Below are 11834 nucleotides of genomic sequence, written 5' to 3'. Positions count from 1 at the left end.
TCAAATTCAGAGGTACTGGGAGTCAGAACTTCCACATATATTTTGGGAATGATTTCAATTGAGCCTATAACACCTGGTCACAGTGATAATGTAACTTTGTATTTTGAGGTGAGGGAAAACTAAATTTTAGGGTCTACTAACTATAGAAAACAAAGCTCCATAAAATCTTCACTATTGAGGCACAATTGGGTGGCATAGCTGGGAGATGTAAAGAGAAGAGAGATATCCTAAAGTGGGGAGTGGGTTATCAGAATCCCTTGGAGAGAAAGGATAGACCTGAGAAATGTGTGTTTATGAAAAGCAGGTAAGAGTTTAAATATGTTTGAGAGATACCAACTGTACTATTCCATTAGTGGGACTTTCTGTGGCCCTCTATACCTGGGTCTTATTCTCCAAAGTGTTTTATTCCAGGAGCTCCTGACTTTTGATACCACCACCACCACCATCCCCAGTGCCTGTGTCTGAAGCAATAAAAGTTCCCACTACAAGCAGTGCAATTCTTTATGCTGTCTATTCTGTTCCTTTATAATGACTTCTTTTAAAGTGTCCCACCAGGGAAGGGGTCAGCCACCTACAGCTGATGAAGCCAATTCTTTCTCAGAAGTGTATGTGTGTGTTTTTGCACATGTGTCTTCTGTACTTGTCTCACTTAGGAGACCTTACTTCGTACATTCCCTTTAAAAAATCAGAACAGACTGTCATTTAGTTCAGAGAAAGGCTTGGGGTGCAATGCCAAAAACTTCCAATGGGGATCTTTTGGTTTGTAATGTGTTTTGACCATGTGGGCTTTTTATCTCTGCCTCAGTAACCTTAGCCTTATCACTCCACAAGAGCCAGCTGCCTTCCTTCAGGTGACATTCTGACAGACACAACTGACAGCCCTAGACTCTCCTATCACACACTTATCCTCGGAGTAGGGAAGCTTTCTCGGGCTATTTGTTCTCAGAGGCAGAGGAAAAGTATTTGCTTCAAAGATTGAGCTGCTATTTCCTGCAGTCAGACCAACACAGACTAGAGGAGAAGGTTGAAGCACAGTAATCAGAGATTCCTTCATGCTCCATGTTAAATAGTGACATGCATGGGGTTGTTTTAAAGGTGCACAAGCCAGTGTATTTCATTGCAAAATCTACACATTAATGTAGTTGGAAGTGGATTTAGAAGTAAGGGATAAATTTAAAGCATAGCATTGTGACTCTGCATGAATTTGACTGGTTTAGGCAGGTTTGTTCTAGTTGTGTGGAGCCACAGCAATAAACAGGCCATTCATAAAGCACAGAGTGTGTGTTCATTGTGGCAGCATATTTTGCTTAAAATCTTTTAAATTATGCCATGAAGAATTTGGGCATCAATCCACTTCAAACCCTAGCACTGTCTCAGGGGTGGCCAGCACAGAGCGTATGTGCCAAAAATACTGTGTGGGTTAATTTCAGATCCCATCTCAGCCCCATCGCATTTACGATTTTATCCAGTTACACCTACCAAAACCTACCCTCTACTATTCTTATCCCTGCCATCATAAGAATCAACATAATAGAAACACTTTCTTTTCCTAAACCCAATCGAGAGGCGCTACTTAGACATAACTTACAGTCTTTCAATTCATACTTTATCATGTCAGAGAAAAAGCTATTGGATTCTTGACATTCTCTTTTTAAAAGGTCACCAATCCCTTCAATATGACATGATTTTTGAAATGGTTCACTGTCACCAGGTTTGTAAGAGGTCAGGGAAAAAGGAGTAGCAATTGACAAATAATATTACATAAAATAAAAATGGATATCGCTAACATTTATTGCACTTACTATATGCCAGCATTAAAAGAAAACCTCATTTATTTATCTCATTTAATTCTTCTAACAGACCTATGAGGTAGACAGTAATATTGTCTCCATGCTACATATGAAGAAATTAAGCAAGGCAGTTAAGTATCCATTATAGACTGGAACAAGGTTATGAATCCACAAAATCTGTCCCCAAAACTTAAGTTCTTAACCACTACATTTATGTTACAATCTTCCATTCATTCTTTTTTTTTTTAAGATTTATTTTTTATTTCTTCTCCCTCTTCCCCCCTCCTCTCTCTTCCTTCCTCCTCCTCCCCCCAATGTCGGCTCTCTGTGTCCATTTGCCGTGTGTTCTTCTGTGTCCGCTTGTATTCTTGTCAGAGGCACCGGGAATCTGTGTCTCTTTTTGTTGCATCATCTTGGTACATCAGCTCTCCATGTGTGCGGCCCCACTCCTGGGCAGACTGCACTTTTACCACATGGGGCAGCTCTCCTTACAGGGAGTACTCCTTGCACATGGGGCTCCCCTACATGGGGGACACCCCTGTATGGCACAGCACTCCTTGTGCACATCAGCACTGCGTGTGGGCCAGCTCACCACACAGGTCAGGAGGCCCTGGGTTTGAACCTTGGACCTCCCATGTGGTAGGCAGATGCTCTATTCATTGAGCCAAATTTCCTTCCCCCATTCATTTTTTAAATATTCTTCATTTCATACTGTACTAAGCTTATTTAGAAGTTGAAGAAAAAGCAAAGAACAAAATTTTTAGGATTGGTTTCATTTCAGAAAGTATTTTCAGTATCAGTTTGCAATTTTAGATGTGCAATATTGTTTGCCTTGAAGTCTCCTGGCTTCATATAACTATGTTTCATAACAATCCATTCCATAGAATCTTCTCCTACGATTTGGTTGTGTTAGGAGAACATTGTTTTTAATAGAAATATAAAATGCTAAAACTTAAAATATTTGCAAATGTTGAAGAATGAGGAAATTAAATTAAGTCATTCTTTAAGGAAACATGCTGAGCAGATTAAACCAAAATCATTGGTCCTGACTTCTTGTGGTCAACAATGAGTGGATCTGCAGTAGGGAGATATGTCAGGAAGCAGTAGTGTGAAAGGACAGCTATTGACTAAGACACACCAGAAGACACTCCACATCCAGTGACAGAAGATATCCCTGTTCTCAGAGGCTACGCTGGGCCAAATCCTTCCTATCCCTTAAAGGGCTAATCTTCAGATTTCCTCCTTATCTTGCAATTTTTAGAAATACACAATAATGACTATAGACTGTCAGGGACTGTTTTGTCTCCTTGAATCCAGTTAACCATGGGCATCTGCTCCATGCTGTTTGATTTCTGGTTCCCTCGCAAGCACTGATTAACTGTTGTGGCAGGGTCTACAGCCCAAAAGTTGACAAGCAGTTAATTGCAACCACAATAAGCTTCAAAAATTAAATCCAAAGAATCTTAACCTCATCAATGCTTTCCTTACATTGGCAATTTGTTTTCCTGGTAGTTTCTTAGGTTTCCTGCAGTGGGGGAGTTTCTTTCGTCTGTGGTCTGGAACTAAAGAGGAAGAAACTTTCCTCTGCTGTGTCTTAAAAAAAACCTCACAATCAACTATTCTTGAGTGAAACGAATGTGTCATAGTTGAAGTCTATCTGAGAAGAGGGTTCCAAAGCCTACTTCAGGTATCTAATGCTGACTGACATTTGTTTGTTGGATTGTTAATTTATTCAGTCACCCACTTATTCATGCACTGGGTGCTCAGTGTGCACCAGCCTCTGTTCTTGGTCGTGGGGTTACAGGTTTGAACAAGAAAAACAAGGTCTTTACTTTCATAGAGTCTTCATTCCAGTGGAAGAAAGAGAGACATAACAAGTAAATACATGAGCAAGACAATCAGCTAAATACTGTGAAGAAAGTAAAAGGAGATATGGAAATAAATCTGGATAGATTCGTTGATTAGATAAACTAGGGAAAGCCACTCTGAGCCAGTGACACTTGAGCTGAAAATTGAAAGAAAGAAAGAAGCCAAACATGCAATGATCTGGTGAAAGAGGGCTCGGGGAAGAGGTCGTCTCACATGCAAAGGCCCTGGGGTAGAAGCAAGGATGTCATGTTCAATGGATAGAATCAAAGCCATTGTGTCTGAAATGTAGTTAAGTGGGGGAGTAAGAGGAGTTACACAGAGAGATAGGCAGGGACCATTGTAAGGAGTTTAGATTTTTTTTTTCAAGAGCTATAAGACAGCACCAGAAAGCTTTAAATAGGGAATAATTTTATCTGGTTAATATTTTTAAGGGATCACCCCTGAGATCTAGGTAGAAATTGGATGGGGAAGCAAAAGCAGAGACTGGGAGAACAGGGTATTATTGCACTATTTTGGGTGAAAAAGTGCTTGGGACTGGAATTTTAGTGGGAAGAAGGAGAGAGAGATTGGGAGGTAGAGCCTACAGCAATTGCTGATAAATTAAATGTGAATTGTGAAAGAAAGTGAGGAATCAAGAATGATTCCTTAATTTAGGCCTCCATAAATAGGTGGATGGTAATAGTGCATACTGAAATGGGAGACAACAGAGGAAGCATAGTTCGATATTTAAATATATTTTAAACTTTCAATATTTACACTGAGCATCATAATGGAGAAGCCAAGGAGGCGGGTGGATATGAAAGTCTGAACTCAAGGGAGGTGCCTGGGCAGGAGACATATATTTGAATGTCTTGCACACATAGACTTGCAAGGTCATGTCACCTAAGACATTACAGACAGAAAAGAATAGAGAATCAGGTGTCTCGTAGTCAACATTTTATTCATTATGATTCTGAATATTTTAGCCTCCATCCTTGAATATAGCCAGTAATCTTTTTTTAAAATTTTTACTGAAGTGTATCATTCATACATGAACACACACAAACAAAAAGTACATAGTAAAGATTGCAAACTTACAAAATAAACATACATAACATCACACAGAGGTCATATACCTCACCCTTCCACCAACTCTTTGCATTAATGTGAAACATTAGTTACAAACTATGCTAGAGCGTTGTCAAAATATTACTACCAACTATATTCCTTATCTTACATTTGGTGTATTTTTCCCCCAACCCATACTATTTTTTTAATGTATTTTTGTTACAGATATTGTGAACTTGCAAAACAATCATACAGATGAGTAGATTTCCCATACAACACCACACCCTGGTGGAAGCCAATAATCTTTTGTGTGTGTCTGCAAACTTTTTTATTCCCTCCTCCAGGTATAATCTTCAGGCATAGTAACCATAAGAATGACTGAACACCTGGGTCTAAATAAGACTTCTGTATCTTCCTTGCTCTGTGTCCATTGATAAAATACTCTCAGTAAGCTTTGTTTTCCTCTCCTTTAAAAATGTGTTATAACAGTATCAATAATGCATGTTGTCATAACAGTGAAATAAAGCATATGCCACTTAGTATAGAGAAAAGTCTTAAAAAATATTGTTGTTACTTTAGGTGGGCTCATGAAAATTTTAACTATTTTGTTGACGCGCTAAGGTAACTTGGATTTATAATCCTATTCCGTAACCTATTAGAGATCTAAAATTTTAATTTCATGCTCACATATTCACTAATTAAATAAATAATGAAATTCAAGAATATCAGTTCCTTCTCCCTAATTTTGATCTCTGCTTGTCTTAGTTTGCCAGAGCTGCTATCACAAATGCTGCTCGATGGGTTGACGTTCGCAACAGGACATTATGGACTCACAGGTTTTAGGCTAGAGAGGTTCAAAATGAAGATATCAGCAAGACAATGCTTTCTCCCAAGGTCTGTGATGTTCTGGTGCTGGCTGCCAGTAGGCAATCCTTGAGGTTCCTTGGTTTATATCTCTGCTTCCTGTCACATGACAATGTCTTCTCCTTTCTGGCTTCTGTGACCAACCTGTTCTCTTTATAAAGCCTCCAATAACACACATTAAACACATTCATTCAGTTATGCAACACCTTAACTAAAAATGACATCTTCAAGGGTCCTATGATGATGGGTTCACAACTATGAGTATGCAGATTAAGATTAAGAACATGTGCTGAGGTACATAATTCAACCTTTCACACTGCTTTATCCTTCTCTTTCTTAGCACTTATTTCACAATCATTTGTCTACTTGTTTATCTCCATCACTAGATTTTTTAATGTAGTGACTATATTTTACTTAAAATGTTATCTTAAACAATATAAAATACACATTTAATAAAGGTGTGTTGATTGAATTAATCAATGACTGAAAAGTACATCTTGCCATATTTCGCAAAAAATAGTTATCCTGGAAATATTTAGTCCAAAATGGTTAATGCTGTTATCAAAGGCCATTTAGTTGAAAAGAACACAAAGCATCTCCAAACCTGCATTGCACTCCTCTTTGTTAACAAAACCAAAATTTCATCCATGTTTCCATTCCATGTAGACCAGGAAAGACTGGTTCCTTATATTATGTCCATGCTGATTATCTACTCCTTACTTTACCTGTAATGAGACAGAATTATGGTCTACCCATGACTAAGAAGATGCAATGGAATAATCAAGGATGTGTCCTCAAGGCGTTCAATGTCTAGTGAGGGAGATAAACTCAACTTCTAATGCAAGAAACTAGTAGAATGTGATTCAGATACATATAAGTACTCTGGGACTCTGAGCAAGAAGAAATTGAGTCTACCAGGGAAAAATCTGTGGCAAGAAGTCTGGGAAAGCCACACAACATGTTGACATTAGAGTCAGGCTTGAAGGATGAATGAGAAGTTGTTGTTGCTGTTGTTTAAATGGAGAGAAGCATTCTAAGAAGAGGGAAAACCCTAGAGAAAGGCACCAAATGTAGGTATATTTGGTGAAAGGGGAGGACAAGTGTGACTACAAGAGTGGATGCTGAAAATGCCAACTGAACCTACATTTGAAAGATGACTTCATAAAGTATATGAACTTACCTTTAAGTAATGGAGAGCCAATGAAGACTTTCAAACAAAGCACCTAAGAATACAGGTTTTACTCTGATACAATAAAGGCCAAAATAATAGTAGCTTAAACAATATGAAAGTTTATCCCTCTCTCATTCACATTCTGGGAGTAAGCAGCCGAGGGCCGTTAGGACAGCATTGTAGTGTGAGAGCCCCAGACTCCTTCAGTCTTGTAGCTTTGTCATCTCAAAACACATAGCCTAAATGGATTGATCTTGTTGCCAACATGGTGGTTTGAAGCTCTATGTACTCCAGAAAAAATGTTCATAAACTTAATCCGTTCCTGTGGGTGTGAACCCATTTTGAGGAGGGGCTTTTAATGAGGTTATTTCAGTTAAGGTGTGGGGACCCACCTCAGTCAGGATGGGTCTTAATTCTATTATTGATTTCTTTTATAAGTGGAATGGTATTCAGACAGAGAGAAAGCCCTGAACAAGAACCTGAGATTCAATAGAACAAGGAAGAGAATGGAGGAGCCAGGAGAGGCCACCACGTGCTTTGCCATAGGACAAGCTAAGGACCAGAGATCACCAGCAGCCAGCCCCAGAATGGCACCATCTTCAGAGAAAAAGCATTGCCTCAAGGAAACCTGGATTTGAACTCTTTCCCAGCCTCAAACTGTGAGTGAATAAATTCCCATTTCCAATAAATAAAAATCTGATCCATTTCATGGCATTTTCTTGAGCAGCCTAGAAAATTAAAACACCAACATCACATCTACATTCCGTCAGCAATATAAGGAAAAATTGTGAAAGGAGTACATATTCCTTTCCTATCTAAGTCCACAAACCAGAACTTTTACCCATTAGTTCTTTGCATATCGCTTAGGTGAAAACTAGTCATCTGGCCACACATAGCTACCAGAGGCACAGGGAAGTAGTCTTTGACTAGAAAGTCTGTTACATTGAGTAAGGGGAGAACTGTATTAGGAAAAGAGCTAGCAATCTCTGCCTTAGAGGAAATAGGATCATCATAACTTGTGTGAGAAGTGTACTTTGAAAAAAATTAGTAGAGTCTGGAAGGAAGGAGGAGATCAATTAAGAGAATGTTAAACAGCTGGATGTGGGCTGATGAGTAGCTGAATTAATCAATGCATAGAATAAGGGAAGAGGGAGACAATGTTCTAGGCCATAGATCAGAAAGATCAGAGAGCTAGCATAGGGAAACGGATGTGGCTCAAGCAATTGCTGTCTACCACATGGGAGGTCTGTGGTTCAGTTCCCAGGGCCTCCTAAAGAAGACAGTGAGCTGGTGCAATGGGCAGGCATAGCAAGTTGACATAACAAGATGACACAAGAGACACAAGAAGAAAAACATAATGAGAGACACAACAAAGCAGGGAGTGGAGGTTCCTGGTGCCTCCTAAAGAGGATGAGCAGGGCGGCAAGATGGCACGACAGGTAGGCACTGCTATCTGACATGACAAGATGACACAACAAGAGACACAAGAGAAAAAAGATAATGAGAGACACAACAAAGCAGGGAACTGAGGTGGCTTAAGTGATTAGGTGCCTCCCTCCCACATCAGAGGTCCCATTGCCTCCTAAAGAAACAAAGAAGACGAACAGACACAGCAAGTGCAAACAGTGAGGGGGTGGGGAGAGATAAATAAATTTAATAAATCTTGAAAAAAAAAAGAAAGAAAGCTGGCATAACCAGCACTGAGGGAAGTAATACGAAATCATAGCTCCTGCCTACTTCACTAAATTGCTCCACTGAGCAGCAAACTGAGAACAGCCACTTCAGACAATCCTTTTTTGTGACCTAATTTAACTTATGCTCCCTTCTGGTCACTGTCATCCCAGTTGCTGTGCCTTTTTGCTCAGTATCACAGTGCCCCCCTGAGCCCACAGCAGCACAGGGGTCTCAGGTTGAGCTGGATGAGCAAGTTGAACAGACAGTAATAGCAGTAGGATCATTTTTGTTTTTAAAGATTTATTTTATTTATTTCTCTCCCCTTCCCCCCCCCCGACTCTGTTGTCTGCTCTCCGTGTCCATTCACTGTGTATTCTTCTGTGTCCACTTGTATTATCTGATGGCACTGGGAAACTGCGTCTCTTTTTTGTTTCGTCATCTTGCTGCATCAGCTCTCCGTGTGTGCGGTGCTACTCCTGGGCGGGCTGCGCTTTTCTCATGCGGAGTAGCTCTCCTTGCGGGGTGCACTCCTCAGACATGGGTCACCCCTACGCAGGGTGCCCCTGCATGGCATGGCACTCCTTTCGCGTGGCAGCACTGCACGTGGGCCAGCTCACCACACAGGTCAGGAGGCCCTGGGGATTGAACCCTGGACCCTCTATATGGTAGGCAGATGCTCTGTCAGTTGAGCCACATCCACTTCCCAGTAGTAGCATCATTATGCACCATTTGCCTTTGGGACATTTCACTTTATAGAGTGATTCTGGCCAAATCATTACTTTTTTTTTTTTTTTTTTTTGAGATTGACCAATACAATACGCTGTGAATTATGAACTCATAAACCCATTTGTTCATGTTCTACAAATGGAAAAGCATAACTTTCATCCAGCTGTCTGATTCCCAAGATCTAAATTAACCACATGTTTTGCTCCTAATAGGATTTGGCTACAAGTCAAGAATTCTTTTTCCTTCTTTGTGTACATAAAAATAAGAATTTAGAAAATAGCTATATTAAAGATGTTATATGCTTTCACATAACTTTTCAAGTTCTTGGTGTACATTTTTATAAGCAATGTGCTTGCTTTTATAATTAAGTGAGTTGTTTTGTAATTGTACACAGAAATCAATCTTATTCAAACATCTGATATTGCTAAATATATCGATAAGCTGTCACTCAACAAACAACTACTATCTAGCTTAGAGCTTAACCTCTCTCATCTCTTGTAATAAACATCTCTTGTTGCTGCTCTTTCTAAAGCAACAGTTTATCTAATTTAGCCTAAGGGGCTTCTGTATCTCTAAGTCTCTATTGAAGCTGTTCCCTGAGTCTAGGAAACCCCTTCTGTTTTAGTTTGCTAAAGACTGACAATGTAAAAATACCAGAAATGAGTTGGCTTTTATAATGGGAATTTATTAGGGCAAAATCTGAAGCTGTGAAAATGTCCAAATCAAGGCATCATCAGAGATGCTGGCTCATCAAAGGTCAGCGAAATGGCTGCTGGTCTCTGCTCCTTCTCCAGGCTCACTTGCTCCCCAAGCTCAGGTGTGCATAATCAAGCATATGGCTTGTCTCTCCCCAGCCATCCTCTCTTTTTTTTTTTGCTAATTCCATGTTTTGCTATGGATGTTTTGCTAATTCCAGGCCCTGGCCGCTCTCTCAGCCTCTCAGTGCTTCTCTGTAGGTTCGCTTTCTCCCTGAGCTCAGCTGTGGGCGGTCCTGAAGTCCCCTCTAACATGGCAGGGTAAAAAGGGCAACTCTCTTTCTCTGTGTCCATTTTTATAATCAACTAATCCACTAATCAAAGACCTTAACTGAGGTAATCTTATCAAAAGTGATCGAATCAAAAAGTACTTTGACTAAATCTAACCAAAAGACCCCAAATACAATAGGTTCACATGTACAGGAACGGTTTAGCTTAAGAACATAATTTTCTGGGGTCCATGAAAGACTCAAACCAGCACAACTCCTCATTTTCTTCATCTAGAAAACTCCTACTTACCCTCAAAGGCTTATCCTAAAAGTCACCTTATCATTACATGAAGCCAATTCAAAGTACAGGAAGATTGGGCTTGCATAATGTATAGCCTCACAGTACCTTGAATTCCTCATCCATAATGACTTTCATCTTTCTAACAGTTAGAGCAACCTAGGCTATATTTTAGAAACTAAGAAGAAAAAAGTCTTAGAATCCTAACACAAAAGATATTTTCTCACTTCCACTATGTCCACTGTAGGTCTGGACAATGCTCCAGTCAATGGCTTTCCATATTCAGAGGACCACTTAACCAGAACCTCCTCTATACATACTGTGCCAGGGGAAGAGAAGGCTGGAGACCTTTATTTCATTGGCCAACAATATTATTATGGACATTTGCAAGGGGTCACAGCTACAAAATGCTTTCACAGCAACTCCTAGGTGAGTGTTTGATTAAGTGACTGGATACTATAGCCTTGCAGGCTTATGTGTTTACTTGACTAGGCTATAGTATCCAGTCACTTAATCAAACACTCACCTAGGAGTTGCTGTGAAAGCATTTTGTAGCTGTGGTTAACATTTCCAGTCAGTTGACTTCAAGGAGATTACCCTAAGTAATGTAGGCATGCTTCATCCAATCAGTCGAACACAGAGGCTGAGGTTTCCCAAGGAAGAAGAAATTCTGCATCAAGCCTGCAGGATAAAACTCCTATTTGAGCTTCCAGCCTGCCCAACAGATTTCAGACTTGATAATCCCTACAATTATGCGAGCCAGTTCCTTAAAATAAATCTCCTAATATATGTGTGCAGGTGTGTGTGTGTGTGTGTGTGTGTGTGTGTGTGTGATTGATTTTGTTTCTCTGGAGAACCCTGATTGATGTACTTATCATGTACTCAGAAGTTCAAAGCTATCATCGGGAAGCAGAATTGGCTCAACTGATAGAGTGTCCACCTACCACATGGGAGGTCCAGGGTTCACACCCAGTGCCTCCTGACCCATGTGGTGAGAGGGCCCACATGCAATGCTGATATGTGCAAGGAGTGTTGTGCCATGCAGGGGTGTCCCCCGCATAGGGGAGCCCCACATGCAAGGAGTGAGTCCCATAAGGAAAACTATTCTATGCAAAAAAAGCACAACTTGCCCAGGAGTGGTGCTGCACACAGGGAGAGCTGATGCAGCAAGATGATGCGACAAAAAAGAGATACAGATTCCCAGTGCCACTACTAGTGGACACAGAAGAACACACAGCGAAAGGACACAGAGAGCAGACAACGCGGGGTGGGGAGAGAAATAAATAAAAAATAAATTATTTTTTTGAAAAAACTAGATATGAGTAAATACTATCTATGTCTACTATATCCTTTATTTCAATTAAGGATGCTACCCTATTTTCAAGACATTGTCGTGCACCAAGATGTATTACTTCTTTGATATTTTTAACT

The sequence above is a fragment of the Dasypus novemcinctus genome, chromosome 2 (assembly GCF_030445035.2).
Source record: "Dasypus novemcinctus isolate mDasNov1 chromosome 2, mDasNov1.1.hap2, whole genome shotgun sequence".
Classification (NCBI taxonomy): domain Eukaryota; kingdom Metazoa; phylum Chordata; class Mammalia; order Cingulata; family Dasypodidae; genus Dasypus; species Dasypus novemcinctus.
The sequence above is the reverse complement of the archived record's forward strand: the minus strand, read 5'-3'. Positions refer to the sequence as shown.